Source organism: Zootermopsis nevadensis, unplaced genomic scaffold (genome assembly GCF_977971745.1).
Source record: "Zootermopsis nevadensis isolate Lab colony 2312 unplaced genomic scaffold, Znev_1.0 Znev_ptg000016l, whole genome shotgun sequence".
Taxonomy (NCBI): domain Eukaryota; kingdom Metazoa; phylum Arthropoda; class Insecta; order Blattodea; family Termopsidae; genus Zootermopsis; species Zootermopsis nevadensis.
This window is the reverse complement of record NW_028259148.1, coordinates 13152960-13158955: the sequence shown is the minus strand read 5'-3', so window position 1 is coordinate 13158955 and position 5996 is coordinate 13152960.

Genomic DNA, 5996 nt, shown 5'->3' with positions numbered 1-5996 from the left:
CTATTAAATCAATTTCACGAAACCAGCCATCTGTACTCGATTTACAAATACCCCTTAATGAATGCCCCAAACTTTCCAAAGCACCCCTCCGCTTGGAAGAAACACGATAAGCATTTGACGACGAAAGTAAAAATGCACGGAAAATAACAGGAAACGGAAATGATGGAGATGCTCCCAACGGAGATGAAACTCTTTCTATAAGACACAAATTTCCGGTCAAATCCTTCATGCGCTAGAAACAAATTTAGAGAGATTAATCTTATACTAAAATGTTACTAATAATTTTTAGTTTTCAGTGTATTTGAACACTTTTTAAGAGTAGCTAAATGAAAGACTCCCAATGTTGAAAATATTGATATTAACCTCGCTGGGAGAGACACAACACTTTCATGCTTATATCAGAGACAATTACAGAGACGCAGCCAAAGGAAGTTCAAACGACGAGGACCTTTAACAAATCCTAATCGAAGATGACATTCCCTAATGTGGAATCAACATTTCAACTATTTATGAATCTTATGGTTAGACACTGCTCAGGAGAAAGATTCTTTTCGCTTTTAAAGTACAAAGAATTAACTGCTGATAAGAATATCACACGAAAAGCTGTCTGCACTAAACATCACGTACATCGAAACTTGCAAACATCTTATAAAGATATCATCAATGATTTCGATATAAAAAAGTTCAATATTTTAATTAAACTGCTATGCAAACATGTTATGATAGCCTTATAAGTCAGTATTGCCAAAAAAAAAAATTTCATCACATCAGTGTCTTGTTTAATTCTTAACTTTAATACCTTCAGTTAGAATAATATATTTTTTTAATTTCTAATTTAAGAGACATCATAAACTTGACAGATGCTTAGATAAGTCCGGTCCTGATCCAGGCTGTATCATTGGTCGCAAAGACTTTATCTGAGTGATGTATTATCGTAAATTCTGGACTGCTGGGTATAAAATTGCAGTGTTGACTGGCGTAGTAACACAAATAGCAGCCGGGTACTAGCACATACATTATAAATTGTGGCAGAGTCTCAAATATTAGCCAGGTACTACCACTGTCGGAGCGGAACTTGAAAGTTCAAGATCGCCTTTGGACAATATCCAGCAAGATTCCTATATGCATCTTCTGTTTAGTAGTGTTCAAATAGTAGCCCAGTACTAACATGCAGAGTGTAATTACTGATTTTAATCGTTCGCGGTGATTCACTACTAAGAATGATCCTGCTTTCAGGTGCTGGTATTAAGGTTTTTTTTTGTGAATGCCAGAACCCAAAACAATATGAAAAATACAAAATGCAAATATTAAATTAATTATTCGGTTTTGTCCGTCTAATCACAATTATATTTAAATTTATATTTAAATTTAAAATTTACAAATCTCGACTATTCTTCAGATGAGATAGTATAATTGCGTTATATTGTGAATCAAATATTAAATTAATTATTCGGTTTTGTCCGTCTAATCACAATTATATTTAAAATTTACAAATAAGATAATTTGTAAATTTTAAATATAATTGTGATTAGACGGACAAAATCGAATAATTAATTTAATATTTGATTCACAATATGACGCAATTATACTATCTTATGAAAATGCAAATAATATTTGTTTTTTTAATAGTCACGTACTAGCCCAAAAGTTATAAATAGTGATTTGGTTATCACCTGGAGGAAGTATTAACAAACTACGACTGTCGAAATAAATTAAATTTGTACAGCTGATATTTTTAAATACATTTACCGATATTGACATTTATAAATTTTAGGAGCTTTAAAAACTGTTCATTAAAGGAACTTCAAGGTAGATATAAGCTACAAACAGAACTACGGATCATTATAATATATTGCATCAAATATCTAATAGTTTTTAAAATATTTTAAATTGATAAAAACCTGAATACGACGGTATTACCCGTCGAAACATGTCGTTTTAATAAAAGCGCTAAAAAAATATAATAAAAAAAATATATAATGTAAAATCGTATTTACGATTAAGAGCGCTAATATAATATTTTACACAACAAAATGTTTTAATATTATATAATTTTTACAACACCAATAAACTTCAAACGTTTGTGTATAGACTGTACAAAATAAATATATTTAATCAAACACAAACATGACGCATATAAGATACAAATTCAAGGTAGATGTTATAGGCCTACTTAATTTTGTTATCGTAAAATAAAATTCTGTGACAATTCATATCGACAACATGCCATGCTGAACTATCTACAAGTACAGTTTACAAACAGAAACATGGCGGCAGCGCGAAATTGTGTTCCGGTATATTTAAGTTCTGCATGGTAAGAGATATTTAAATGTCACATTTTTTAGAGCATCTTTTGAAGGAAGCGAAAAATAGAAACGTGGCGACTGAGCGAAATATTTTGTTATGATGCCGGTAAGAAAAGTACGTGAAAGCTGTGGTTATGTTAACTCTCAAAGCTGCTGGCAACACGAAGGAGCCTTCATGCTTTGCGCTGTTGTTTATATCTTGGGAGGACGTGACCATGTCCTCTTGCTCTGTTTTAAATATAACTCTTAATTAATCTGACACATTCAGATCAGACTGATCTAGAACTTTAAAACTAAGTGAGCAATAACAGTCGACATAACATTTTCACTAGAGGCTTCTTTGCGTTAACTTATAATTGTGTCATGACGTTTTTCACATACTTGTCAATTGAAAGGTCAATTTGGGGTTTCTCTGGTTCAATTACTGCAGGCTAAGGAAGCCAGAGTTTATCAGGAATGGGACGGCCTCTGTCGTAAGCAATTCTCTGATCAGCATTTCACCAGAGGATTTACAAATCGGATGTCAAAGCCTATCAATCGTGTTGCAGAGAATTGTTACGCCATCGTATTCTTATCTGTTTATATTATTTGTTTATTTATTTATTTGTTACATCTTTGATGTCCGGTAAGAAGGACCTAAGTCTTACTGAGGACCATACATACAAAGTCAGAGAGAGAGAGAGATCACAAATGCATGCAAAATTTTTGGTTGAAAAACGGAAAAGAAGACACCACTGGAGATACATAAGCGTACATGAATAATAACATTTGAATCAATCTTAAATAAATAGGGTATAGAATGCGGATGGAATTCACCTGTCCATAAAATGTGCATTGCCAGTTGAACACCCACTCGACCAAAAGTTTCATACATGTAATCAGGGTTGCATACCTGCTGGTACACTTGCCCCAGTAGACAGAACGGTTTGTGGTAGCGAGTATTAAAATATTTGCCTCAAGCTTATTACGACGCTATTAAAATATTTTGTGGGTTTTCTTGTGTTTTTTTCGGAGTCGTAATAATACTGACTATAACATTATGTCAATGTAATTTTCTGTTTATTTTAAGATCGTACGGTATTTAATTCAAACTTCAATGCGGTAACAACATATTTCCGTCTGGCTGGCCATGGTCCCTACTAATTCACACTTTTATCTATTCTTTGACATATACATGTATATATTTAGCGTCACTGATTCCAAGCTTCGTTCAGCTGGCCGCCAGTGTATATTTAACCCAATGATGTTCTTTAGGAATTGATGGTTTGTTGAACACGATATTAAATAATTCGCTTTTAATAGTTGCAGTTACTATTAGTATTTTTAACTAGGACCATTTAATTTTCTCACAGTGACCAAAATACTACTTTGTTTTACGTATATAGTACACAAAATCTGGGTCAAGATCTGGATTACAGAAACGCATTTTTAATTTTTGTGTTAATGGAAGATCATGCAAATGAAAAGAAAATAAATGCAAGGAATTCGACTTACCTCCACGTAAATCACTTCGTCGCTCATTCTAGACCATTTAATAAACTCCTACGATTATGAGTAACTGAACTTCATCCAAACGCTAGAGAGTAGTACTCACACGCAACTAAGGTCAAAGAGCCATATTCACTACCACTATGCCCTCTAGTGAACGTATCCGTAACTTCATCATCAACATCGCGATTTTTTCGACGTGTGGCGCATAGAAGCAACTTCTTCTACAAACGCAAATAAAACGTGTATTTTGAAGCAGATGCTCTCCATGATGTGTGCTGAAAAATAAGGTTCCGAAGAATCGTGCTAAATTTTGGTTTCAGTTCAACTTGTAAATGTGTTCGTAACACGCCGACATTCAATTTCGTCAGCACTACCACGTTACAATATGAACCAGGGTGGCTTATTCAACAAAGTGTTTGACTGCGCACTGGACCACCAGGGCTCGATCCGCAACATAGGCAAAGGATTTGACATTGACATCTGCATCCATATCTGCTCCGGGATCCACCATATCGGGGATAAAGCGAGGCCGGGGCGCGAAGTTGAACACTCACCAACATTTAGAACCAAAGTTAAGAATAAATATGAGTTTTTCACCATCTCCTTAATCGCCTTCATGTCGTGCAGCGAGACGTTTGTTTTACCAGCTTATAAAAAATAATCATTTATCTTCTGACTATATAACATAATCTTTCTTGAGACATTAACAGAAGATTATATATTAAAACATTCTCAGCGTTTATTAAATCCGAAAGTTAATTACTGTGTTCACAAGAGCCCGAGACTTATCCTGAACTAGATTAATCCAAATAGGATTTGAGATTTTCATGGCGGTGAGTCCGTAAGGTGGCCATCTTCTGGGTTGTGGCTTAGAAGCTTAAAAACGTTTCAGAACTAATTGCTACCTCCATCATGCCCTTATAATTGAGGCGGGTGCAGATGTGTCGTTTACAAACGGCACAGGGGAGAAGAGTTCACCGAGTCATGCCAACCTGAATGGGGATTTCACCAGGAAATGCATTGCTCTGGGCTTTTCGGAGCGTCTCGCGGATTTAACGAAGAGATACGAGGTGCTCTTCGAGACGGTGATAGAAATCCTCCAGGCCCTGAGCCAGAGTTCCAGTATACCGAGGTAGACCTCCAGATAACCGACGAGAAGCATTCGACTAAGGGATGTGGCTACGAGAGCCGTGTCATACGCGTATTGCACTAGCTCGACGCGGCGGAAGGGTGTAGGTATGTTGTTGACGTACACACTGAAGAGCACAGGGGAGACGAGTTCGCTCTGAAAAGCTCCAGCCCACATGGCACGAATTGTAGACGTGGCCGACTGGAAAAACATTTGGAATGTACGGCAAGCGAGGTAGGATGAGAAGGTTGTCACCAGGTAGGACGGGAACACAAATAGTGCTTATATGCGTGTAATACATCATAAACAAGTCTAAAACTACATAATGTTTCAACAAGTATTGTTTCTTGCAAAATTGATGCAGTGTAGATATTGACGCAAATACGTAGCATATTCATGCGTAACGATGACCCAATCTAACTCACTATAAACAAGTATCATGTAACGAAAGAATCGGAATAAACATACGTGAATGATAGTACGTCATTTATTAATATAAATCGCCTCACAAAAAAACTGAATATAAATCTCTGGTACATTAGTTGCAATGCTTGGTGGGCGCGGAATTCGTGGCGCACGTCAAACTTGTGGTAACATATTGGTGTCCTATGTCAAATTTCAACAAAATATATCGAAAATATTGCCTCACATTTACTCGAGGACACGACGTACAAACACAAAGACGCAGTCTACCGGAAAAATGTGAAACCAAAGATGAGACGTGCCATCTGTGATGACCTCAATGGAAAGAAATCAATACTTTCGAATGGCATCGAGGACCAATCAGAAGTCAGTTAGTACTGATTATGTCTTGGAACAGTCGGCTAGTCCAGATTGAATAGTCTCCATTAAACTACGGTTGGAATTATTTGATTTCGGTCGGTCAGTTCAACGTAAATTTGTGCTCTACAAATAGAGTTCTTCGGGATCATTAACAAGATTAATCACTACCGTTCAATTAGATATTAACGGGTGCTACCTACAGTGAATCTCAGTGTAAGGATGTCTTCTCGGTGACGTGTGAGAATAGAAACAAGTGAAACACCAATCCAACATAACATGCAAGAATA